The sequence below is a fragment of the Aotus nancymaae genome, unplaced genomic scaffold (assembly GCF_030222135.1).
Source record: "Aotus nancymaae isolate 86718 unplaced genomic scaffold, 86718_ANA_hifiasm-v0.15.2.pri h1tg000059l, whole genome shotgun sequence".
Classification (NCBI taxonomy): domain Eukaryota; kingdom Metazoa; phylum Chordata; class Mammalia; order Primates; family Aotidae; genus Aotus; species Aotus nancymaae.
In genome coordinates this window covers 2831512-2859300 of record NW_026988473.1, presented here as the reverse complement: position 1 = coordinate 2859300, position 27789 = coordinate 2831512, and the positions used below count along the sequence as shown (strand labels likewise).

Here is a 27789-nt window from a genome sequence, read left to right as displayed (position 1 = left end):
GGGATTACAGGTGCCTGCCACCACGCCCAGCTAATTTTTGTATTTTTAGTAGAAACGGAGTTTTACCAGGTTGCAGGCTGGTCTCGAACTCCAGACCTCAGGTGATCCACCTGCCTTGGCCTCCCAAAGTGCTGGGATTACAGGCGTGAGCTACCGCGCCCAGCCACTCCATTCCTTTTTATGGCCGAACAACATTCCATTGGGTGGGTAGACCACATTTTGTTTAGCCATTCATTGGTTGATGAACATTTGGGTTGTTTCCACCTTTTGGCTGTTTTTTTTTTTTTTTGAGATGGAGTTTTACTCTCGTTGCCCAGGCTGGAGTGCAATGGCACCATCTCAGCTCACTGCCAACTCTGCCTCCCGGGTTCAAGCGATTCTCCCGCCTCAGCCTCCTGAGTAGCTGGGATTACAGGTATGCATCACCACACCCGGCTAATTTTTTTTGTATTTGAATAATGCTGCTGTGAATACCCATCCATACATTACATTTTAAATATGTAATTTTTTTTTTTGAGATGGGAGTTTCACTCTTGTTGCCCAGGCTGGAATGTAATGGTGTGACCTAGGCTTACCGCAACCTCCACCTCTTGAGTTCAAGCGATTCTCCTGCCTCAGCCTCCCAAGTACCTGGGATTACAGACATGCGCCACCACATCCAGCTAATTTTGCATTTTTAGTAGAGACAGGGTTTCTCCATGTTGGTCAGGCTGGTCTCAAACTCCTGACCTCAGGTGATCTGCCCACCTTGGCCTCCCAGAGTGCTGGGATTACAGGTGTGAGACACTGTGCCTGGCCTAATCTGTTTTTTAATTGTAAAACAAATATTTAAAATGGCCCTGAGAGCAGATGGGTGTGAATGTGATAAGGTGATCATGACAGGCTGATAGCAGACTGGGGGCAGAACCACTAAAGAGCCAGGAAGGCCTCTCCCTGGCAAAGGAGGGGAACCTGGAGAGCAGAGTGAACGCAGAGAGAGAGAACCTGTGCGGACAGGGCAAGGGGAGGAGGGGGATGACTGCACGCTGCGCGGGCAAAGCTTCACAGGCAGACAGTCGTGCTAGAGAGGGCGTGGCTACAATCACTGAACTCAGAAGGCAACTTAGAGAAGTGAGACAATGAATAATACAAAATTTGTGTGGAAAAGGTGGGAGGGGAGAAGGGAGCACTAGAAAAGGAGAACATGAAAAATGAATAGGTATTCTGAAGGAAAGTTTCGTTTAAATGTGTGAATACAATTAGGAATAGGGTAGATATCTATAAAAAAATGCCAATCTGGAAAATAAAACCTGTGTATATATGAACAAATCAATAGGTGATGGTCTCCTTGTCTTCCTCTTCCGCAGAAATGTGCGAAATGAAAGGCCAAAGACTCTTGGAAGTGAAGTTCATCTATAGCTTGGTGTCCAGGGGGCAATAATGAACCTCCCTGAGACTCAGTGGCTGAAGGCTGTGACATGGGGCCAGTCCTCTAAAATGTGGAAGGCAGGCAAGCATTGACTGAGACCATACACATGAAAGTACCTTGGAAATGGAGGGGCACTACAAAAAGATCGTCATCTCTCTGTAGATTAAATAAAACAGGTACCCTTTTCTGTATCCAGACAACAAGACAACATAAAAAGGCTTGAAACATTTTTTTAAAAACAAAAATCAAGGCCAGGCCCGGTGGCTCACACCTGTAATCCCAGCACTTTGGGAGGTCAAGGTGGGCAGATCACCTGAGGTCAGGAGTTTGAACCCGGTGTGGCCAACATGGTGAAACCCCGTTTCTACTAAAAAAAAAAAAAATACAAAAATCAGCCAGGCATGGTGGTGGGCACCTGTAATCCCAGCTACTTGGGAGGCTGAGGCAGGAGAACACTTGACCCCAGGAGGCGGAGGTTGCGGTGAGCTGGGATCAGGCCACTGCACTCCAGCCTGGGCAACAAAGCGAGACTCTGCCTAAAAACAAAAATGAAACAAGAATCAGGCCAGCCTGAAATGAGCACCTACCAAGATGAACTTGGCAGCAGCAGAATGAACATGGGGTGTTCAGTCTACCCAGTAGTGCAAAAAAATAAAAAAAAGTGAGCATTAATTATTACGGGGACTTTCAGAAATCAAAAGGCTAAGATAGCTAAATATGTGGGAAAGAAACACTACATGAAATGGGACTCTGCAACCAGGAACAAGGAGGGTCAGGGTCTAAAATAGGGTACTATCATTTAAAAGTCCCTTAAGACATGCATCAATTGCCTGTGTGTGATTCCTGCTCTCTAAGCAACCCTATTTGTACTATTATTTATTGAATGCTAGAATGGACCTACCCACCATCTAAGACCTACTTGGTACAGACGGGCCAACTACAGATCTTTGAAAAAGAAGAGGCTGACCCCAGAGATTCTATCTCCCATTATAAATTCATAAAGTAGTCTTCTGGGACAAATCAGTGCCATGTGAGTTTGAAACATGAGTCAGATTTCCAGGTCCAAGCATAGTACTAAAATTTTGGGGGAGTGGCCCAAACCACTTCCGTCTCATCACTGTGGTGTCAGCAGCCTTACTTCTCCAGTGTGAAAGCCAGGGACCTCTGATAATGGAAGCCACAACCCTAGGGATGCAAAGGCTCGTCTTAAAAGTGCTACTTTAAAAAAATCCTAGACCATCCTGGCTAACACGGTGAAACCCCATCTCTACTAAAAATACAAAAATTAGCAGGGCATGGTGGCATGCTGGTATTCCCAGCTACTCGGAAGGCTGAGGCAGGAGAATTGCTTGAACCTGGGAGGTGGAGATTGCAGTGAGCTGAGATTGCACCACTGCACTCCAATCTGGGTAACAGAGCAAGACTCTGGCAAAAAAGAAAGAGGAAAGAAAGGGAAGGAAGGGGGGAAGGGGAAGGGGAAGGAAAGGAGAGAGAGAAGGAAAGGAAAGAAGGGAAAGGGAAAGGAAAGGAGGCAAGCAAGAATTACTTTAAAGGTTAACCAGAGTTTTTCCAGCAGAGTTAAATAATCTTCCATCCCTCCTGCTGAAAATAACTACAAATGCAGGATAAAATACACATATATGTACTTGTGTGTGTGTGTGTGTGTGTGTGTGTGTATATATATATATAAACACATATTAATTTTAAAAAAAATTTTTTTTGAGATGGAGTCTTGCTCTGTCATCCAGGCTGGAATGCAGTGGTACAATCTCGGCTCACTGCAACCTCTGCCACCAGGGTTCAAGTGATTCTCCTGCCTCAGCCTCCTGAGTAAGTGGGATTACAGGCACATGCCACCATGCTCGGCTAATTTTTGTATTTTTAGTAGAGACAGGGTTTCACCATGTTGACCAGAGTGGTCTCGAACTCCTGACCTCATGTGATACACTTGCCTCAGCTTCCCAAAGTGCTGGGATTACAGGTGTGAGCCACAGTGCCCAGCCTCCTTTTTATTTTTTACATATTTTTTGAAATAGAGACAGGGATCTCATGAGCTATGTTACCCAGTCTGGGCTCAAACTCCTGGGCTCAAGTGATCCTTTCACCTAGGCCTTCCAAAGTGCTAGGAATACAGGTGTGAGCCATCATGCCTGGCCAGATTAAATTTTGTCTTAAAAGGACAGACAGGTTGGCAAGAAAATAAGGAACACTCAGGCTAAAACCCTAAGAAGGAGAAACCAGGGAGGCAAGTTAACACTGAAGCTTTTATCTAGAGGGCATTTGCAGAACTAGGCAAACCTGAGCTTCAGTTTTCAAAGCCTCAAAAGGTCACAGAAGCGTAGCTCAGAGCCCAGCCACCGTGGGAAATCTAAGGAGATCTTACCCCCAGGAAGTTCGGACTTCCAAAGGATACTCCCTTAACGTAAGAGTGAACCACAAGTAAATGTGATCTACCCTTTCCTGTCCCCAAGAACTACCTGTGAGAAAAATCAACTGTCTAAATCCTTGGCACTGAGCCAGTTAGAAAAATGAAAAACTCCCCCAAAGAAGCTGCAATCACAGGACAGCCTTCACACAGACTTGCAGTCCAAAGTCGTACCACCTAGGTGGTCAGAAAATACTCGGTGCTCTCTATTGCTGGTGGGAGAAGGGCAAATTAGTTTGTAAAACCTCAACTTTGGTTTCGGATAACCTAGAAGAGTTAGACATGCCAGCAACTCCGCTCCTAGCTTATACCCCAGAGACATTCTTGCTCATGTGTTCCAGAAGCCAACCGTAAGAATGCTCCCACCAGGTGCGGTGACTGAGGCCTGTAATCCAAGCACTTTGGGAGGCTGAGGTGGGCAGATCACCAAAGTCAGGGGTTCAAGACCAGCCTGGTCGACATGGCGAAACCCTGTCTCTATTAAAAATACAAAAATTACTGGCCAGGTAACATGTGCCTGTAATCTCAGCTACTTGGGAGGCTGAGACAGGAGAATCACTTGAACCTGAGAGGCGGAGGTTTCAGTGAGCTGAGATGATGCCACTGCACTTCAGCCCGGGCAACAGAGTGAGACTCCGTCTTAAAATAAATAAATAAATAAAAGTTGGGCGTGGTGGCTCACACCTGTAATCCCAGCACTTTGGGAGGCTGAGGCAGGTGGATCACCTGGTCAGGAGATTGAGACCATCCTGGCTAGTATGGTGAAACCCTGTCTTTACTAAAAATATAAAAATTAGCCAGGCGGGTGGTACGTGTATGTAGTCCCAGCTACTCAGGAGGCTGAGGCAGGAGAATCACTTGTACCCAGGAGGCGGAGGCTGCAGTGAGCTGAGATCACGCCATTACACTCCAGCCTGGGCAACAGAGCGAGACTCTATCAAAAAAAAAAAAAAAAAAAAGTTCCCAGCAGGGTTATTCCTAAGACAAAAAAAAAAGAAAGCAGACCAAGGGCTTCTTGGCAACAGGGCAACACAGAGGATCAACACACTGTGGGTATTCATTCAATGGAAAGCTCTAATGAACAGAGCCATGTGCCTCCCCATGGAGGAACTGCAAATGTAATGCTGAGCAAGTAACAGAAATGTACTGCAGGGTTTCACGTCCAGGTGTTCAAAACCAGGCAAAATTAAACAATAAGTTATTCAGAGATTGGCTATCGGTGGGAAAACTAACAAGAACAAGAGAATGAATATCACAAAAGCCAGAATAGCTGGGGTGCTGGGTGTGGTGGCTCACACGTGTAGTCCTAGCACTTTGGGAGGCTGTGACAGGTGCACCACCTGAGGTCAGAAGTTCGAGACCAGCCTGGCCAACATGGCGAAACTTCGTCTCTACTAAAAATGGTGGCACACACCTGTAGTCCCAGCTACTCGGGAGGGTGAGGCAGAAGAATCACTTGAACCTGGGAGGTGGAGGTTGCAAACAGCCGAGATGGCACCATTGCACTCCAGCCTGGACAGCAGAGTGAGACTCCATCTCAAAAAAAAAAAAAAAAAAAAAGAATAACTGGGGAGGGAACACAGGGGCTTATCTGGTCCTAAACTTAACCCAGGGGATGAGAACATAGATGTTCATTTCACTATTTTGTTTTAACGTACACATGTTTTCTTCTGTAAGTGTGAGGGATTTGGCAACAAGCAAATGGCAAAATGAAAAAAGAAAGCATGAAATGGCACAGAGAGTCCTGCCGACTTTTTATCTGTGCTGACATGGGAAGATTTCCACGATACACTGATAAGTGAAAAGGGCATGGAGCAGAGAGGGCACGGGGGAGCCAACGATAGAACTATGTTTCTGTTTCAAAGGGCAAACCACCTCCAAAAGGGCAGACAAGGTCATTTCCCCAGAAGTGGCCTCCTGGGAGGGGAACTGGGTTACTGGGGAGAGAGAAAAAAGATGTTTATACATTTCAATGTTTGTACCAGATGCAAGTTTTAGGTAGCTGAACTGAATACCCTTTTTTTTTTTTAAAGTTAAACATTAACTCTTTGGATTACTGCTTGGTAACCTGCTGGAAGACTAACAGGTTCGAGGGCAGCATCTCTGAGGAGTTACCTAGGTCATACCTGGGCTCCCTCTGCCCCTTCAGTAACTGTTACATCAGACCTGTTTCAGCATGGAAGGCACTCTACCATCTCAAATAATTTCTTTTTTTTTTTTGAGACGGAGTTTCGCTCGTTACCCAGGCTGGAGTGCAATGGCGCGATCTCGGCTCACCGCAACCTCTGCCTCCTGGGTTCAGGCAATTCTCCTGCCTCAGCCTCCTCAGTAGCTGGGATTACAGGCACGCGCCACCATGCCCAGCTAATTTTTTGTATTAGTAGAGACGGGGTTTCACCATGTTGACAAGGATGGTCTCGATCTCTTGACCTCGTGATCCACCCACCTCGGCCTCCCAAAGTGCTGGGATTACAGGCTTGAGCCACCGCACCTGGCTCAAATAATTTCAATGGAAGGGTAGAAGTCCAGCCCACCCAAACCGAGGGTTCCACAGAGACCCCTTGGTTGGATTCCATCAATGACTAAATTCCTGGGCTTACGCTGCCGAGCTAGCTGATCAGAGGCAAAAATCTCCCAGATGCGGTGGCTGAAATGTCCTTTTGGGGCCATAAATCTGCTAGGAATGGCACATTTGTCCTTTGGCCCAAAAGTGTCCTTAATCTGGCTCTGGTGGGAAAAGCCTCTTTACACTGTGTTCCCTCCAGCTGCAGAAGCTAGCCATCAGGGAAAGAAAACTGATTCAGTACTGTAAAAACAACAAGAAAGAAGCCAGATACAGGAGCAGACACAGCTCTTCCTGGAAGGTAAGGCACACTATCCTTTATCTTGTGAATTTAGTCTCAATGGACTTTCCCTCTTGGCAGCAAATGCCCTGTCTTTTCTGCACACCAAAACCCATTCCAAAGTCCCAGCACAGTAACTATGAATATCAAGAAGTAGTGGGAGAAAAACAGAACTAAAGGTTCTTAATTCATATTTTGTGTCTGCCAGGAGAATCCCTCTCTCTAAAATATCTCTCCCACCATGCACCTAAAAAATGCAATGGAAGGCCGGGCGCAGTGGCTCCCACCTGTAATCCCAGCACCTTGGGAGGCCGAGGCAGTGGATCACCTGAGGTCAGGAGTTTGAGACCAGCCTGACCAACATGGAGAAACCCCATCTCTACTAAAAATACAAAAAATTAGCCAGGCATGGTGGTGTGTGCCTGTAATCCCAGCTACTCAGGAGGCTGCGGTAGCAGAATCGCTTGAACCTGGGAGGCGGAGGTTGCGGTGAGCCGAGATCGAGCCATTGCACTCCAGCCTGGGCAACGAGAGCGAAACTCTGTTCCAAAAAAAAAAAAAAAATGCAAGGGAAAACCTAAACCTCTTAAATCTAACACCTACAAATATATTGCTTTGGTCAGTGTAAATCTGTTTGCTAGGAGGCAGTTTCAGCTTCCACCTATCTTGCCCTGGAATCAAGGGGAAAACCCCAAGTACCCTGAAGGTGCCTCTCTCCTGACAGCTCTTCCAGAGGGCTTAGCCCTTCAGCATAGCCTTGACAAGCAGCAGGCGGCCCACCACAGATGAGTCTCATCCAGAAACCATTAGATAAGGAGAAAAGGGAGGCACCAAGAGGCAAGAACTAGGGAAAACCAGCTTAAGAATCTTCAGGCCCTACCAGACCTCTCTCTTCTTTGGGTAACAATTTCTCTGGGTAAGTCTCAAGAATAATTGCTCTGGTCTCAGGCAAACTCAATTTTCTCGGGAAATACTGAGTTGGGCTTAAAAGCCCGCCATCTCCAAACATGGTGCCCTGTCCCCATTCCCTATTTCTTTTCCATTTGTCTCTCCATTGTTCCCCGACCTCGGGTTTTGGAGTCAGCTACCTTTAGCTAAAGAAATGGGGTGGCTTTTCCCACCCTGCATTTCAAGTTGAAGACTGAGTTGCAGTTTAGAGCTCTCCAATCCCTCCCTCCACTTGGCCCCATGACACCTTTTCTTCTGTGACACTTTATATTTGCATGTTCCTTCCCATTGCAACCACTTGCCTAACCTACACTTGCATCATTATAGAACGTCCGAGCTATATTCCACGCTGAGCTAGTCCCCACCCAACCTCTGACTCTCCCCATTCCCAATCTGCCGCCCACTACTTCCACAGGTTTTCCAAAATCCCATCCACCTCTGGGGAGTCCTGGCTGAATCATCTCAGGGACTTCTTCTTATCTCAAATCCCAACACGCAGCTGGGGCTCACAGAATGAATTCCCAGTCCTAATGCTCACTACGCCCTGCCAGCACAAATTCCAACATTGCTTCCCACTTCCCTGAGGATTCCACAGTGATCAAAGTAGGCACAACTCTCCACCCTGGCCAGGGGGGCTGCGGCATCATCCTCTGTCTCATCACCATGACCTCACTCCCTGTACCACTGCCCGGGAGGGACTCCCCTCCTAGAAACTCAAATACCACACATGCGCGCCTGAGAGAGTCCCCTGACCTTGCAGGGCCTCGGACTCACGTTCTCCTCTCCTCATGGAGTTCCCTTGTAACTGTTCATCACTGGTCCCATTAACAGAGCCACCATTATGATGTGTCCAATAGGTGTCAGGCACAAGACTGTGTTACTTCATTTGTTTATGTGTTATTTCATTTGTACAGAATGACCATGTGTTATTTCATTTGTACAGAAGTTATTTCATTTGATCTCCACCCCCAACAGTCCCCACAGACAAGAAGGAAGGTCTTACCGCCCCCATTTTATAGAGGAGGAAACCAGGGCTTGAAGAAGCCAAGGAACTTGCTGACCAGGGGCTAAGCCTGAGCTCCACCCTATCTGCCTGACTCCAGGGTCCATGTTCTCAACCCTGCTATGCCACTCCCCTGGTAATTCCGTGTGTGTTTTGATTTTGTTTTTTGTTTTTTTTTGAGATAGAGTCTCACTCTGTCATCCGGGCAGGGGTGCAATGGGGTGATCTCAGCTCACTGCAACCTCCACCTCCTGGGTTCAAGTGATTCTCCTGCCTCAGCCTCCCTAGTAGCTGGGATTACAGATGCGTGCCACCACACCAGCTAATTTTTTGTATTTTAGTAGAGGCTGGTGACCTCAGGTGATCCACCTGCCTTGGCCTCCCAAAGTGCTGGGATTGCAGGCATGAACCACCATGCCCAGGTCCCTGTGTATGTTTATGCATTTAGCATCTCACCTGGCAGAGAAGCAGGACTGATGAGGTCATTACTACCCTGCAGTTAGCCGGTCACTATGAAGCATGTATTTCGTCCAGCACGTGCATTCCTTCTCTCCCAACCATGGGATAAAGGACTCAGGGCAAGGCCCTCATCAGATCCTCCTGTGGCCTCAGGGCATCCAGTAAGGAGCTGTGCACATCACAGATGCGATGTAATTGCTGAAGGAAAGAACCATTTCTTGGAATACTGCACAGTAATAACTTGTCCTCCTTAAGCCACTCAGTCAACTGAGAAAACTCAGGATTAGAAAATGGGGAACCCATTCTGCCAGATACTGAAATTGCCACTTCAGTATCTGAAAAGATGGAAAGATGGTGCAGGTCAGCAAAAACACAAAACGGCTATTTTGCAACCTGCTGGAATGGGGTAGTCAAAAGCCAGGAGGGCTGAAGAAAACCTTAAGGCCTACTGAAACAGCCTTGGGCAACATGGCAGGGAGGAGCCCTGCCTTAGGTGGAGGCAGACTCCCAGCTGGCCACAAGCCATGTGACAGCAAATGGCTCTTATGATAAAAGCCGCAAACGTCCATCAAGTGATCAACTTCAGAAGGAAAGGGGGAGGGTTTCAGATTGGTCTTTGCAGCCCTGTGCGCTGTAACACCTGCCACACCACATTGTCACATCCTGAGGAACAGCAGCATATTCTAAGAACTCCAGGCCAGAATCTGGTTTGCTGCTCTCAGAGCTTGCTTCTAACTCTTCCTAGTGAAGCTGAGTGAGACGGAAATCTCTCTGAACCTCGGGTCTGTCATCCATGAACAGCAAAACCACAACCATTACCGTTCCAGAGAAAACTGGTTGATAAAATAAAACTAGCCAAGCACGGTAGCTCACGCCTGTAGTCCTAGTGCTTTGGGAGGCCAATGCAGAAGGATCACTTGAGCTCAGGATCACACCAGCCTGGGCAACAGTTTCTACAAAAAATACAAAACTTAGCCGGGCATGGTGGCATATGCCTGTAGTCCCAGTTACTCAGGAGGCTGATGTAGGAGGATCATTTGAACCTGGGAGGTCAAGTGACAGAGTAAGATGCTGTCTCAAATTAAAAAAAAAAAAAAAAAGATCAGCTGGGTGTGGTGGCACATGTCTGTAGTCCCAGCTACTCGGGAAGCTGAGGTGGGAGGATTGTTTGAGCCCGGGAGGTGGAGGCTGCAGTGAGCTTTGATGGTTCCACTGTACTCCAGCCTGGTGACAGAGCAAGATGCTGTCACAAAAAAAAAAAAAAAAAAAAAAAAGAATGAAAAAAAGAAAGTAATAAAACTATAAAGTGCTACACACACATTATTATCAACAACAGAACATCGGCAGTCAGTCAGCTCCATATGATGTCCTGGAGTAACACTAGTTGAGATTAGACCCCAGTATTTGTTGAAGCCTTGATGGTTAATGGGCAGGGGTGAGGCCACCATTATTGTTCTTGGGCATTGCTCTATTTTTCTTGAGGTAAAGGGTGAATTCCCCTTTGTGGAGAAAACATCTTTTTCTGTATTGTAATTCCATTCTGCTGTCTCCCAGCATTCAGTAAAATGTTATGAAACGCCTGATAATATTTTTAAAAGCTGCACTTTGAGAAGGTATGAGAGAGGCCGTTTGCATATTTAAGGCAACATAGTATGAAGACTGAAGCAACAGTCCTGAGGCAGGGAGAACAAGATAACACACAGAAGAGAACAGCTGGCCAAGGAAATGACCAACGCACACAGATTACATGCATCTCACAGATATTTTTCACTCCTTAACTTTGTTCCAAACTTGGTGGAACACATAAGCATCTCTGGGGTATTTCTAGAAAAACTTGGGGAAGGGAACTCTGTAAAAGACAGGTCTTCCCCCCACCCCTCCCCACCCCCCTTTTTTTTTTGAGATGGAGCCTTGCTCTGTCACCCAGGCTCCCAGGCTGGAGTACAGTGGTGTGATCTCGGCTCACTGCAACCTCTGCCTCCCGAGTTCAAGCAATTCTTGTGCCTCAGCCTCCTGAATAACTGAGACCATAGGTGTGCACCGCCACGCCTGGCTAATTTTTGTATTTTTGGTAGAGATGGCATTTTGCCATGTTGGCCAGGCTGGTCTTGAACTTCTGACCTCAGGTGATCCAACTACCTCAGACTCCCAAAGTGCTGGGATCAGAGGTGTGAGCCACTGCACCTTGCCTAAAGACAGGCTTTCCTACAGGTCAAGGAAGTTTTACGAATTGTTTTTAGGAATTAAATTGAAAAACTGTCCCTGAAAACAAAGAGGTCAGGGCTGTCTAAGACTCAGAAGTCCAATAATTACAGTTGAAAGTTTTGCCTCATACCGCCTTCATCCCACTGCCTTCGGGCTCCCATGGTTTCTGAGGAGAAATGAGCTGTTAGTCTGATCAAAAATCCTTTGTACAAGATAAGCTGCTCATCTCTTCCTGTTTCCAAGATTCTTTGTCATTTGACACTTTATGAAATATCTAGGTGTGGATCTCTGATATTCATTCACTGGAGTTCACTGAGCTTCTTGAGTGGGTAGGTTATTGTTTTTCATCAGCTACTGGCCATTCTTTCTGACCCTTTCTCTCCACTCCTTTTAGGACTCTTATCATGCATATGTTGATTTGAGTGACAGTGCACCATGGGTTTCTCAGTCTGTTAAGTTTTCTTCTCTCTTTTTTCTTTCTCATCCTCAGCCTGAACAATCTCAAGGTTCCTACCTTCAAGCTTGCAGATTTTTTTCTTCTGGCTGCTCAAATCAGCTGTTCAGCCTCTAGTGAATTTCTCATTTCAGTAACTGTACTGTCCAACTCCAGAATTTCTGTGCACTTTTAAAAATATTACCATGTACAAAAAAATCAATGAAAAGAAAGAAAGAAAAAAAATATTACCATGCATTTCACAACATGTTACTGAATGCCCGGAGATACAGAATGCCCACAAAGGGGAATTCACCCTTTACCTCAAGAAAAACAGAGCAATTCCAATTGCTCTATTTTTTTTGCTCTTTTTTGTCATTTCCATTACTTATTAATCATCTCTATTTGGCGAGGCATTCTTCTCACATTTTCCTTAAGTTCTTCAGACATATTTTAAATAGTTGATTTAATGTTATTGCCTACGAAGTCCACCATCTGGGCTGGAAAACACTGTCTCTTCCCATGTATGAACCATACTTTCTTGTTTCTTTGCATGCCTTGTAACATTTTGTTGAAAACAAGAATAATTTTTTCTGCAATTTTTCCTGAATAAATGTGTCTTAGATTGTTATAAGCCTTTGGTTAATTTGTCAAGTTCTGAAAAAGTTGGTTTTGACAATATTTGCCAACTTTCTCATATCTTTTAATGGAGGAACAGCTTTTATGAAGTCCTCACTCCACCACTCCCCAGCAATCTATATCACATATGGCATTTAGAAAGAGGGTTTCATCTTCCAAAACAAGTTTTTGGAAAAGAAGGGTAAAAGAGTAGAACTCCGGTCATTAAGTACCCAGTATTTGATCTTAAGCCGCAAGTGGGGTTATGAGTTGCACCCTTCTCTATTTAGATTTTTCTAATTGACAACTTAAAATTAATACTACAGGGCCAGGTGCGGTGGCTCACACCTGTAATCCCAGCACTTTGGGAGGCCAGAGCGGGCGAATCACGAGGTCAGGAGTTCAAGACCAGCCCGGCCAACATGGTGAAAGGAGGCGGAGGTTGCAGTGAGCTAAGATCGCAGAACAGCACTACAGCCTGAGCTACAGTGCAAGACTCCGTCTCGAGAAAAAAAAAAAAAAATACTACGTAGAGGAAAAAATCCACATTACATAGAAAAATTTTTAAACACATAATTCTATAATTCCAGCAACCTGAACAAATTGTTGGTGCAGCATTCCAAAATAACAAAAAATGAGATGTTATACATTCCATTTTATAATAAATATTTTTTGTATAAAGGCATCTTGTCCTGTGGTAATACATTTAGAGTGACAGCTTGATTAGGACACATGAGCTATTTTTTTTTTTTTTTTTGAGACGGAGTTTCGCTCTTGTTACCCAGGCTGGAGTGCAATGGTGCGGTCTCGGCTCACCACAACCTCCACCTCCTGGGTTCAGGCAATTCTCCTGCCTCAGCCTCCTGAGTAGCTGGGATTACAGGCACGCACCACCATGCCCAGCTAATTTTTTGTATTTTTTAGTAGAGACAGGGTTTCACCATGTTGACCAGGATGGTCTCGATCTCTTGACCTCGTGATCCACCCGCCTCGGTCTCCCAAAGTGCTGGGATTACAGGCGTGAGCCACCGCGCCCAGTCACATGAGCTATTTTTAAAGGCTACATCGTGGCCGGGCGCGGTGGCTCAAGCCTGTAATCCCAGCACTTTGGGAGGCCGAGGCGGGTGGATCACGAGGTCAAGAGATCGAGACCATCCTGGTCAACATTGTGAAACCCCGTCTCTACTAATACAAAAAAATTAGCTGGGCATGGTGGCGCGTGCCTGTAATCCCAGCTACTCAGGAAGCTGAGGCAGGAGAATTGCCTGAACCCAGGAGGCGGAGGTTGCGGTGAGCCGAGATCGCGCCATTGCACTCCAGCCTGGGTAACAAGAGCGAAACTCCGTCTCCAAAAAAAAAAAAAAAAGGCTACATCGTATGACACTGAACAGACTTCACATGTAGCACCCATTTCTGATGCACGTTTTGGTGATTTCCCATTTTCTGCTAATACCTCATATGTTTGCATGCTTGTCCTGTGATACCACAGGTTGCATTTCTAGAACTGGAATTGCTGTGTTAAATGACTGTAACTTTTAGGTTTAATCTTCTCTGCACCCCTCAGCCATTTAATACCCAGCCCTATGGTGAAACACATTTTCCTTTCTCCTTGCGAGGACAGTCACTGTCATTCAGTGACATCACTGCCTTCATTTGATATACGGTCAGTCCTCTGTATCTGTGGGTTCCATATCCACAAATTCAACCAACTGTGGATCAAAAATATTTGAAAAAGCAAAATAAAAAATAAAATACAACAATAAAAAATAACACAGGCCGGGCACGGTGGCTCACGCCTGTAATCCCAGCTCTTTGGGAGGCCGAGACGGGCAGATCACGAGGTCAAGAGACCAAGACCATCCTGGCCAACATGGTGAAATTCGTCTCTACTAAAAATACAAAAAAATTAGCTGGGTGTAGTGGCGCATGCCTGTAGTCCCAGCTACTCCAGAGGCTGAGGCAGGAGAATCACTTGAACCCAGGAGGAGGAGGTCGCAGTGAGCCAAGATCGTGCCACTGCACTCCAGCCTGGAGATAGAATGAGACTCTGTCTCCAAAAATAAATAAATAAATAAATACAATACAATACAATACAATACAATACAATAAAGTATAATACTATTTACATGGCATTTACATTGTATTAGGTATTTTAAGTAATCTAGAGATGATTTAAAGTACACAAGAGGATATGCATAGGTTATATGCAAATACTATGCCATTTTCTATCAAGCACTTGAACATCTTGGAGTATTTTAGCATCTGGGGGGGGGTCTTGGAACCAGTCCCCAGAGGATACCAAGAAACAACTGTGCTATTAAATACTGTATCTCACAATGCTCCTTTACCACCTGAAAGGGGAACACAGCCACAGGTGAGGACAGATTGTACTTAAAACTCCTGCAGAGGTTGGGCGCAGTGGCTCACACCTATAATCCCAGCACTTTGGAAGGCCGAGGCAGTTGATCACAAGGTCAGGAGTTCAAGACCAGCCTGGCAAAAATGGTGAAACCCTGTCTCTATTAAAAATACCAAAATTGGGCTGGGCGGGGTGGCTCACGCCTGTAATCCCAGCACTTTGGGAGGCTGAGGAGGGTGGATCACGAAGTCAACGGATCAAGACCATCCTGGTCAACACGGTGAAACCCTGTCTCTACTAAAAATACAAAAAATTAGCTGGGCACGGTGGCGCGTGCCTGTAATCCCAGCTACTCAGGAGGCTGAGGCAGGAGAATTGCCTGAACCCAGGAGGCGGAGGTTGCGGTGAGCCGAGATTGCGCCATTGCACTCCAGCCTGGGTAATGAGAGCGAAACTCCGTCTCAAAAAAAAAAAAATACAAAAATTAGCCGGGCATGGTGGCGCACACCTGTAATCCCAGCTACTAGGGAGGCTGAGGCAGAGAACTGCTTGAACCTGGAAGGCAGAGGTTGTGAGCCAAGATCGCGCCATTGCACTCCAACCTGGGCAACTCCATCTCAAAAAAGCAAACAAACAAAAAACTCCGGCAGAGACACATGCGAAAGAATTGAAATTGGACCCTTACCTAACACCACATCCATGACTTAAACGTAAGACCTAAAATGACAAAACTCTTAGAAAAAACACAGGGGAGAAGCTTTATGATACTAGATTGAACAATGATTTCTTGGATATAACACCAAAGGCACAGGCAACAAAAAGCAAAGATAGACAAACTGGACTTCGTGAAAATGTAAAAATGTTGTGCATCAAAAGACAATATCAGCGGGGTAAAAGGACAATCCACGGTATGGTATGGAAGAAAATATTTACAAGTCATACATCTGATAAGGAATTAATATTCAGAATATATGGAAAGCTCCCGAAAGTTTTTTTATGTGTTTTTGTTTTTGTCTTTTTTGAGACAGTGTCTCACTTTATTGTCCAGGCTAGAATGCAGTGGTACAATCTCAACTCACTGCAGCCTAGACTTCCCATGCTAAAGTGATCCTCCCAACTCAGCCTCCCTGGTAGCTGGGACCACACCTGGCCCCTCTGCCCATTTTGAATCAGGTGTGTGTGTGTGTGTGTGTGTGTGTGAGTGTTCAATTTTGGGAGTTCGCCAGGTACAGTGGCTCATGTCTGTAATCCCAGCACTTTGGGAGGCTGAGGCAGGAAGATCACTTGAGCTCAGGAGTTCAAGACCAGCCTGAGCATCATGGCAAAACCCTGTCTCCACAAAAAATATAAAAAATTAGCCCAGTGTGGTGGCGTGCACCTGTGGTCCCAGCTACGAGGGAGGTTAAGGTGGGAGGATCACTGGAGCCCAGGAGGTTGAGGCTGCAATGAGCCAAGACTGTGCCACTGTACTCTAGCCTGGGCAACAGAACAAGACCCTGTCTCAAAAAAAAAAAAAAAAAAAAAAAAAAAAGGGCAAAGGACTTGAACAGACATTTCCCCAAATAAGTTATAAGCACATCACAAGATGCTCAAGGCCAGGCACGGTGGCTCACGTCTGTAATCCCAGTACTCTGGGAGGCTGAAGTGGGTGGATCATTCGAGGTCAGGAGGTTGAGTCTGGCCTGGCCAACACATCTCTACTAAAAATACAAAAATTAGCCAGCATGGTGGCATGCACCTACAGTCCAAGCTACTTGGGAGACTGAGGCAAGAGGATATCTTGAACCCAGGAAGCAGAGGTTGCAGTGAGATGAGATGGCACCACTGCACTCCAGCCTGGGCGATAGAGCAAGACTCCATCTAAAAAAAAAAAAAAGAAAGTATTCAACATCACTAATCATTAAGGAAAGGCTAATCCAAACATTGAGACATCACTTTACACCCAAAGAACAAAGTAAGTGTTGATGAGGATGTGGAAAACTGGAACCCTTGTGCACTGTTCATAGTAACGTAAAATGGTGTAGCTGATGTGGAAAATAGCACAGCGGGTCCTCAAAAAATTTAAAAATAGAATTACCATTGATCCAGCAATCAGGTATATACCCAAAAGGACTGAAAGCAAAGTCTCAAAGAGGTATTTGTACACCCACGTTCACAGAAGCATTATTCATAATAGCTAAAACATGGATCCAATCCAAGTGTCCACAGATATATGAATGGATAAGTAAAATCTATATAATGGAACAGGATTCAGCCTTACAAAGAAAGGAAATTCTGATACATGCTACAAGATGGATGTACCTTGAAGACATTATGCTATGTGAAATAAGCCAGTCTGATTCCATTTATATGAGGTGCTTAGAGTAACCCAATTTATAGAGACATAAAGTAGAATGGTGAGTGCCAGGGACTTGGGTGAGTGGGGAAAGAGGAGTTAGTATTTCAGGGTTACAGAGCTTCAGTTTCGCATGATGAAAAAAAGTCGGCAGATAGTGGTGATGGTTGTTCAATATAAATGTAGCTAACATGACTGAACTGTACACTTGAAAATGGTTAAGAGAGTAAATTCCATATTATGTGTACATAATATATGTAATACGTTCTGAATGTGGACATCCCCTCAAAATTCATACGTTTGTTAAGAGATGGGACCTTGAGGAGGTAAGTCATGAGGGTTGCATTCTATGGGTAGGATCAGTGCCCTTATAAATGAGGTCAAGCTTGACACAGTGGCTGGCACCTACAATCCCAGCTACTCGGGAGGTTGAGGTGGGAGGATTGCTCAAGTCCAAGAGTGGGAGAAAAATAGAGAGGTCAAGGTCAAAAGGCGCTGTCTTGTCCCTTCCACCCTGTGAAGACACAGCATCATTTATGAGGAACAAGCCCTCACCAGATACCCAATCTGCTGGTGCCTTGATCTTGAACTTCTCACCTTCCAAAACTGTTAAGAAATAAATTTCTCGGCCTGGCCAACATGGTGAAACCCCATCTCTACTAAAAATGCAAAAATTAGCTGGACATCTTGGCAGGTACCTATAATCCCAGCTACTTGAAAGGCTGAGGCAGAAGAATCACTTGAACCCAGGAGACGGAGATTGCAGTGAGCTAAGATTGCGCGACTGTCCTACAGCCTGGGTGGTTAAGAGTGAAACTCTGTCTCAGAAAAAAAAAAATCTTCAGGCCGGGTGCAGTGGCTCACGCTTCTAATCCTAGCACTGAGACTGAGGCAGGCAGATCACTTGAGGTCAGGAGTTCGAGACCAGTCTGGCCAACACAGTGAAACCCTGTCTCTACGAAAAGTACAAAAATTAGCAGGGTGTGGTGGCATGTACTTGTAATCTCAGTGACTTGGGAGGCTGAGGCAGAAGAATCGCTTGAACCCAGGAGGTGGAGGTTGCAGTGAGCTGAGATTGTGCCACTGCACTCCAGCCTAGGCGATAGAGCAAGACTCCATCTCAAAAAAACAAATTTAAAAAATAAAAAATAAAATAAATAAATTTCTATTGTTTATAAATTACCCAGAATAAGACTGTTTGGTTATAGCAGCCCAAATGGACGAAGACAATGTATTTTACCACAGTTTTTTCAAATGGGGGACAAAAAAACTCCTGCACTGCAAAAACCTAAGACAGTCTCCTTCCAATTTCTCCCCCACTCAAATGTCCTTTTCTTGTCACTCTACAAACCTCTGCTCTTACTCACATGGGGCCACATGTGTATCAGGCATCAAAGGAGAGGTCAGGCTGGGTGAGGTGGCTCATGCCTGAAATCCCAGCACCTTGGGAATGTGAAGCTGGTGAATGAATCACCTGAGGTCAGGAGTTCAAGACTAGCCTGTCCAACATGGTGAAACCCCATCTCTACTAAAAATACAAAAATTAGCTGGGCGTGGTGGCAGACGTCTGTAATCCCAGCTACTCGGGAGGCTGAGGCAGGAAAATCACTGGAACCGGGGAGGCGGAAGTTGCAGTGAACCAAGATCGTGCCATTGCACTCTGGCCTGGGCAACAAGAGTGAAACTCCATCTCAAAAAATAAAAAAAGAGGCCAGGTGTGGTGGCTCACACCTGTAATCCCAGCACTTTGGGAGGCCAAGGCGGGTGGATCACAAGGTCAGGAGTTCGAGACCAGCCTGGCCAATATGGTGAAACCCTGTCTCTACTAAAAATACAAAAATTAGCCAGGCATGGTGGCGTATGCGTGTAGTCCCAGCTACTTAGGAGGCTGAGGCAGGAGAATTGCTTGAACCTAGGAGGCAGAGGTTGCAGTGAGCCAAAATCACACCACTGCACTCCAGCCTGGGTGACAGAGAGAGACTCGATCTCAAAAAAAAAAGAGGTCAAATTGCATTAACAATTCTCAACCAGGTCCACTCACCATCTACAAGCTTCCTAGGGCCATACCCAGTGACCAGGACAGGAATGCAATTCCGCATCTAGTATTATCCAAGATGCAGATTTCTAACAAGAATCTGATGGCAATGGCCTTTCCAAAGATTGGTAGCTTTCCGGGAGGGTAGGGAGAGGACAGACTTCTCACCATCACCAAGGGGGTGAACTGAAGAACGGGAAAAAGCCAGCACTGATTCCAGATGTCATAATTTCTTCATAACCAAGCATGGTTAGAAAGCAAGAACGCTTAAGTACCAGCCTTTCTTTCTCTTTATTTGAAAATGTTTAAGAGATGTGGGGAAACGCCAGACATGGCCTCAGAAGACCGGGACTCAAATTCTAGCCGTGGTGGGTCACTGACAGGATTTTACAACCAGCCCTGGGTCAGAGAAAGCCTTGAGAAATACAGAGAATCTAAAGAATCGAAACTGTATCTACTTCATATATAACAGTATCTATTTTATATTTAGTAAGTATGGCCACAAAAATAGGTAGACCTATACTTTTATTTAAGCACATGGGCTGTGAGACCATCCCCATTTGGAGGCAGAATGGTGGCAATGGAGCAGGTCTGAATAGCAGATAGATTCAAAGGTCAGTTTCATCCCACCCAGAGGTCTCTTTAATTATAAAGAAAATATCATCTAGTTGAGAAAGCAAGGCCAACAGTTGATTAGGAAAATAATTCACCGTAGTTTAAAATCATGTATTTATTTCCTTATTACGTAAGCTTCTCTAATTCCAGGAAGATAATCAGATTGAATACAGACAAGGCTAAGAAAATAGTATTTATAGTCTTAAGAAATCTGTGTGTTACCTGTTACTTTATGCACTCTAAGACAATATGGTCTGTTCAGAATTACAAATCAGTCTTTAGATTCCAATTAAAACTAGGAACTGAGGCCAGGCATGGTGGCTCACACCTGTAACCCCAGCATTTTGGGAGGCTGAGGCAGGTGGATCACTTGATACTAGTTTGAGACTAGCACGGGCGACATAGTGAAATCCCATCTCTACCAAAAAAATGTTTAAAAAATCAGCCAGACATGATGCGCATGCCCAGCTACTCAGGAGGCTGAGATGGGAGGATCACTTGAGCATGGGAGATGGAGGCTTCAGTGAGCCATGGTCACAGCAGTGCAAGCCAGCCTGGGTGACGGAGCAAGACCCTGTCTCAAAACAAAAAACATGTAACTGAGTAATTAGCTTAGACTTGTGATTTTAAGTAGAAATGTTACTAAGTTTAAAATCAGAACTGGCAGAAGACAAACGCATGAAAAGATATTTAAAATCAGTAGTCATTAGGAAAATTCAAATTGAAACCATGAGATAACCCCATATACCTTTTAAAATGGCTAAAATTTCAAAGACTAACCATACCCGCTGTTGGGGAGGATGTGGAGAAACCGGAATTCTCATACACAGCTGGCAGGAATGTAAAATACAACCACATCAGAAAATTTGGCAGTTCAAGTTAAACATACATACAGCTACCATAGGATCCGGCCACTCCACTCCTAGGCATTCACCCAAAAGAAAAGAAAATATATGCCCACACAAAGACTTACACACAAATGTTCACAGCAGCTTTATTTCTAAATGCGAAAAAGAAGAAGCACCTGAGACAACCAACAACAGGGGACTGGCTAAACTGTAATACCCATATAACAAAATCAGCAAACAAACAAATAAAAAAAATGTGGTCAGGCCGGCGGCTGACGCCTGGAATCCCAGCACTTTGGGAGGCCGAGGCAGGCAAATTATGAGGTCAGGAGATCGAGAACATCCTGACCAACATGGTGAAACCCTGTCTCTACCAAAAATACAAAACTCGGCCAGGTGTGGTGGTGCACATCTGTAATCCCAGCTACTCAGGAGGCTGAGGCAGGAGAATCGCTTGAACCAGGGAGGCGGGGGTTGCAGCGAGCCAAGATCATACTACTGCACTCCAGCCTGGGTGACAGAGCAAGACTCCATCTCAAAAATAAAAAAAATTAAAAAATGAACAGTGGCTCACGCCTGTAACCCCAGCACTTCGGGAGGCCAAGATGGGAAGTGGGGAAGACTGCTTGAGCTCAGGAGTTCAAGACAAGCCTAGCGGCCAGGTGTGGAGGCTCATGCCCGTAATCCCAACACTTTGGGAGGCTGAGGCGGGTGGATCATTTGAGGTCAGGAGTCCAGATCAGCCTGGCCAACATGACAAAACCCCATCTCTACTAAAAATACAAAAGTTAGCCGGGTGTGGTGGGCTGGATGCCTCTAGTCTCAGCTACTCAGGAGGCTGAGGCAGGAGAATTGCTTGAACCTGGGAGGCAGAGGCTGCAATGAGCCAAGATTGTGCCACTGAACTCCAGCCTGGGTGACAGAGCAAAACTCTATCTGAAAAAAAAAAAAAAAAAAAAAGACAACCCTAAGCAATGTATCGAGATTTCACCTCTACTAAAGATTAAAATAATAACAATAATAATAACCAGGCATAGTGGCACACACCTGTAGTTCCGCTACTCAGGAGGCTGAGGTGGGAGATCACCTGAGCCCAGAAGGTCAACGCTACAGGGCGCTATGATCACACCACCATATTCCAGCTTGGGTGACAGAGCAAGACTCTGTCTGGAAAAAAAGGAAGAAAGAAAAGAAGGAAATGAACTATCAATACATGCAACAACATGAACATATCTCAAGATAATTATGCTTAGTAAAAGAAGGCAGAGAAAAAACAATATATACTATATGAGTCAATTTATGGGAAATTCCAGAAAATGGAAACTAACCTATAGCAACAGACAGCAGTTCCATGGTTTCCTGAAGGGTGTGGAGGCAGAGGAGAAATTCCAAAGTGGTGAGTGTGCTCACTCTGGACTGCAGTGATGGCTTCGCAAGTGTAAACATATATTAAAACCTGCCAAATTGTACACCTGAAATATGTGCAACTTATTATATCTCAATAGTACCCCAATCAAGCTGTTGAGAAAACTATAATGTATCACGCCTGTAATCCTAGCACTTTGAGAGGCCAAGGCGGGCTGATTGCTTGAGCTCAGGAGATCGAGAGGAGCCTGGGCAATGTGGTACTTTTGTCGTTACAAAGTACAAAAATTAGCCGGGTGTGGTGGCTTGACCCTGCAGTCAGTCACTCAGGAGGCTGAAGAGGGAAGATCACCTGAGCCTGGGAAGAGGAGGCTGCAGTGAGCTGAGTCTGTGCCACTGCACTCCAGCCAGGTGACAGACGAGACCCTGTCTCAAAACAAACAAAAATAAATAAAACACAAAACAATATAGGAAAGTTTAAGAAAAGTAACATACGGCTTTATTTATTAGATTTACAAGAGTCATTTAGGTATTAGAGATTTTATTTTAATCAGATAAATAGAAGAATTATTATTTTAAGATGGAGTCTCGCTCTGTTGCCAGGCTAGAGTGTAATGGCGTGATCTTGACTCACTGCAACCTCTGCCTCCCAGTTCAAGCTATTCTCTGCCTCAACCTCCAGAATAGCTGGGATCACAGGCACACGCCACCACACCCAGTTAATTTTTGTATTTTTAGTAGCGATGGGGTTTCACCATGTTGGCCAGGATGGTCTTGATCTCTTGACCTCATGATCTGCCCACCTCGGCCTCCCAAACTGCTGGGATAATAGGCGTGAGCCACCATACCTGGACAGAAGAATTATTAAAATAGTTAAAGGAAGTTGAATGTAATTTATAAATTCAATTGAAAATTTTCAGATGAGTTTCATTAAGTTTGCAAATGGAACAAAGTATTAATCAAAAAGCCCTCTGAGGCCAAGAGCGGTGGCTCATGCCTGTAATCCCAGCACTTTGGGAGACTGAGGCAGGCAGATCACTTAAGCTCAGGAGTATAAGACCAGCCTGGCCAACATGATGAAACCCCATCTCTACTAAAAATACAAAAAAATTACTCGGCATGGTGGCACATGCCTGGAATCCCAGCTACTCGGGAGGCTGAGGCAGAGAATCGCTTGAACCGGGAGGCGGAGGTTGCGGTGAACCAAGATCACACCATTGCACTCCAGCCTGGGTGACACAGCAAGATCCTCTGAGAGTACATGTTAAAATGTCCTAGAATCATAAATAGATCAGAGATTTATAGGCTACACTTAGAAGCTAAACTTAAAAGACTAGCCCTTAAAATAACTAGGTTTCTGAATTCATAATTTTATCAAATTGAAAATCAACCTTTTTCAACCAAAGTAATTTCTGAATAATGTTTGCATTACACAAAAACCCAGGGGTAGGAGTGGGTATGGCATCGAAACCTCCCGCAGACACGCCACTCATGTCACCCGAAACTCATCAAGTCACTTAATCTCTCTAGTTTCTCTGAACCTTCACTTCCTCACCCGTTGCAAGAGAAAAATGTTTTCCAGAATAAATAATATACTTATTATTGATTTAACATTAATACATTTCACATTGATACACAGCATGTGCATGAGAGAAGGCGTTCAGAGAAGCATAAAGTGGTGTGCAAACATAAGAAATGGGCAGCACGTGTCACTTCAGTCACTGCAGCGCCCAGTGACAGACATGGGAAAGGTGACACAGCCCCAGAGACTAAGCATGACTCAGCACAGCCAGGTCGCGGAATTTTCCCAAAGCCTTGCTGTGATGTCATGGTGGATGTCATCAGGAGAGGAGCTGCCACAGAAGCAGTCAGGCCCTTCCACACACAGACAGTGGAAATGTACTCCCAGCTGTCCTATGATCTCCCGGACCCACCCCTTTCTCTGGCCTCAAGGCAAATCAGGACAAGGAGGTAACAGAAGATCAGGGAACCAGAGTAGCGCTGGGAGTACCTGGGGCAATGCCTTCAAGCATAACACTTAACAACAAAAGGCCACATTCATGTTCCTCCAGGATCCCAGGAGAACGCTGAAGAGGAGGGGAGGGTGACAAGCTTAGAACACAGAGCCTCAGTCCCTCGGCAAAGCTGAAGTCAGCAGAGCCTTGGGAACTGAGGAGCCAAACAAGCTTTGACAATTCCATAACATGGAAGAAGAAGGCCCTTCTTGGTGACTGATTTTCATACTGATGGATCTAAGGGAAGACATCAATAAAAGATAGCAATCTTAAAAGAAAAAAAAATGGAATCAGCATCTGGGATTCTGCTAACCAGCCTTCTCCAGGCTTCAGTTTCTTCAGTTTCACAAGACAAGTGGTTTGGGGGGAACGTTCTCCAACACCGCCACCTCTCATTGTAGGGACACAAGTAAGAGAAATAACATCCAACTCTATCAGCCAAGAATAACAGGACAGAACAAGCAGAGAGAACAACGGCGTGAAAATCACGGAGGGTGGAGTTCTTCCACGTTGTGGCCATTCCCACCCAGAGCTCACTGCCCTTACTAAATGGTAGCGTGCGGACGGCAGCTGCTGGCCCAAGATCTAGGTCTAAGGGAGGACTGCGGGAAATCTCACACAGGAAACCAGCTCCTGCCGCACGAAGGGTCGTCTGAGGAAAACCCCCACATAATGGATAAAAAACCGAGAAAAACTCCTGTACCAAGGAATCCCCACTCAGCACTGGACATGAGCGCTGGAGAAAGCTGTCCCTGAGCCACCAAGTCCCCAAGTCCCCAGTGAGCCTAAAAGGAGGAGCATTATTGATGTCACAGACTCTGGGAGAGCACCTGGCTCCCTGGCTCAGCTGCTCCTGAAGACCAGCAGAGGAAGAGAGGACCGGACTAGCAGAGGACCAGCTGGAAGGCTCTGGAATTTAGGCTGAAGGAGGCCACTGAACCTCCCAGGCACCTGCCACCAGGGAAATACGTGTTAGGGAAACCTTAAAAGCAGTAGAGCCAGTCAGGCATGATGGCTCACACCTGTAATCCCAGCACCTGGGGAGGCTGAGGCAGGCAGATCACCTGAGGTCAGGAGTTCAAGACCAGCCTGGCCAACATGGTGAAACCCCGTCTCTACTAAAAATACAAAAATTAGGCTGGGCACGGTGGCTCATGCCTGTAATCCCAGCACTTTGGGAGGCCCAGGCGAGCAGATTACCCAAGGTCAGGAGTTCAAGACCAGCCTGGCTAACACGGTGAAACCCCATCTCTACTAAAAACACAAAAACTGGCCAGGTGCCGTGGCTCATGCCTGTAATCCCAGCACTTTGGGAGGCCAAGGTGGGCAGATCACAAGGTCAAGAGATCGAAATCATCCTGGCCAACATGGTGAAACCCCATCTCTACTAAAAATATAAAAAATTAGCTGGGTGTGGTGGGGCACATCTGTAGTCCCAGCTACTTAGGCTGAGGCAGGAGAATCGCTTGAAGCAGGGAGGCAGAGTTTGCAGTGAGCCGAGATCATGCCATTGCACTCCAGCCTGGCAATAGAGCAAGACATTGTCTCAAAAAAAAAAAAAAAAATTAGCCAGGTGTGGTGGCACATGCCTGTAAAATATACAGGGGAAGAAGGGGCAAGTCCCCTTTCCCTCCTTGTCACTGTGAATGGCAAAGGCTGTCACCCTCTGAAAACACGTGTCAGGTGACTTTACAACCAGCTGGCAAGGCCACCTCGCACCACAGTTGCCTGCTTTCCACGCTGACTCAAGGGGTCTTCTCAGAGGCGGCCCAGCCCCAAAGATTCTTCCTCCCCAGCTTCCCAAGCTGACCATATCCTTGAGAAGCAGGGCCTGCAGCTGAGGCTGGCCAGCTGCCAACTGGGGCCAGAAGGGAGCCAGATGTCACTTTCCTGTAAAAACCAAGGGCCGCCAGAAACAGACAAGGACTGCTTGGGTATTATCCAAAATCAGAATGCAGCCTTTTTTTATTGATTGGGCTTGGACCTGACATGCCACACTGCTGGCCTCCACAGCCGCTCCCTGGGAAGCCCCCCACACATCCCACGGCCCGGATTCAGGCACAGGACTTACCCTTAGTGTTTGGTCAGCTCTCCAGAAGGAAACGCTATCTAAAGCAAAAGAAAAAAAAGCATTACTCTCATTGCTCCAGGCAGTCCCCAGAGAACCTAGGAGTGGCAACAACATAGATTTTTTTTTTTTTTTGAGACATAGTCTCACCACACTGCTGTCCAGGCTGGAATGCAGTGGCGTGATCTCAGCTCACTGCAACCTCTGCCTCCTGGGTTCAAGCAATTCTCCTGCCTCAACCTCCGGAGTAGCTGGGATTACAGGCATGCGCCATCATGCCCAGCTAATTTTTATATTTTTGATAGAGACAGGGTTTTACCATGTTGGCCAGGGTGGTCTCAAATTGCTGACCTTAGGTGATCCACTTGCCTCAGCCTTCTGAAGTGCTGAGATTACAGGTGTGAATCACTGCGCCCAGCCAAAACCACAGATTTTAGAACCCAGAGACTGTTTCTTTGCTTCCATCTCAGGGGAGTCTCTGAGGGCACCAGGAGGGCACAGGGTTGGAAGTGCCAGCTCTGTTGTCCCGCTGCCTGGACTGCACCCCTTGTTATTCCGACAGCTGCTCTATTATCACACAAAGTGTTTCCTCATCTGTAAAACGGGAATAATAACATCGCCCATCTCACAGTGTTCTAGGGGATGCCCGATGAGGCAGCACATGCAAAGCCCTGGCACCATGCCTGGCACAGAAGACACACTGGGGCATTAGCCGACAGCCTTGGTGGGAAGCACTTAAGTAAAACCCTTTTCTTACACCCACTACACATGAACATGAAGTTCTAGAAACGGTTCTTGTTTTATTTGAAGTGCTTTCTCTTCTTGCCCACTCCATCAAGCCTCAGGCCTACTTTCTCTGCATTTCCGCAGATCTGTCTCTAATCCTTCAGGAGCTCCCTCTGAATTCTCGGAGTCTGGTTTCTATCTCACTCCGCAACTTGACACTAATGACGAGCTGTCTTACGTGACCTGAGACGTGTCCCCTATTTCCCAGCTATTTCCTCAAGTCCTTTCCTGCAGAGTCCCCTTCCTGCCATACGTAATAGCACACCTCGTGTTTATGCCCATGGGAGCCCACAGTTGGGATTGTGTGATCACTTTTCAGAGTTTTATCGACGGCTTATTTCCGAAAGGCCACATACACCTGCTCTAGCCACTAGTCAATGAACAGCAAAATGGAAACACAGGCCAGCAAGCTCAAATCCCTGTTCAGAGAAAACCAGTTGCCTTGATAGATAATGTCAAGGCTGAAATTCAACGTCTGGGGCACTCAATTCAATAAAATATTCACTGAGCACATGCCTTGCACAAGGAACTGTATGTACACTCAGGCTCTGCCCACGAAGTGCCAAAAAGCAAATTGTTGGGGGCTGGTTAAAAGAAATAAAAATGGGATGGCACGTGAGAGGCACTCCAGCAGTGAGCATCTCTGGCCTTCCGAGCTGTATGACTCTGAGCAAGTTATTTCACCTCTGTGTCTCATCTATGAGTCCGTCATTTCTAAGAGATGGATCTAATAGTACCTTTGTAATAGGATTGTTGTGATAATCACATTATGTGTATGTAAGGGGCTTAGCAAGGCCCTCACTACTACACAGTAGTTGGCTTTTATTAATAAATCAAAGGCTGAGCGAGGTGGCTCATGCCTGTAATCCCAGCACTTTGAGAGGCCAAGGCGGGCAGACCATCTGAAGTCAAGAGTTTGAGACCAGCCTGACCAACATGGAGGAAACTCTGTCTCTACTAAAAATACAAAATTAGCTGAGCATGGTGGTACATGCCTGAAACCCCAGCTACTCGGAAGGCT

The 27789-nt window shown here is 45.9% G+C and overlaps 1 protein-coding gene across 6 annotated transcripts in view; it reads right to left on the bottom strand.

The window, feature by feature from the left end:
* PC (pyruvate carboxylase) overlaps nucleotides 1–27789 on the bottom strand; it is a 113140-nt gene that overhangs the window by 81792 nt on the left and 3559 nt on the right. For 3 of the 6 annotated variants that reach the window (XM_064364694.1, XM_064364697.1, XM_064364693.1), the window contains one exon: nucleotides 25986–26023. The gene's annotated coding sequence lies outside the window, so the exon portion shown is untranslated. Of the gene's footprint in view, nucleotides 1–9083; nucleotides 9105–21581; nucleotides 22326–25985; nucleotides 26024–27789 lie in introns of those variants that run through there. The other 3 variants (XM_064364695.1, XM_064364696.1, XM_064364692.1) reach the window with 2 other exon arrangements.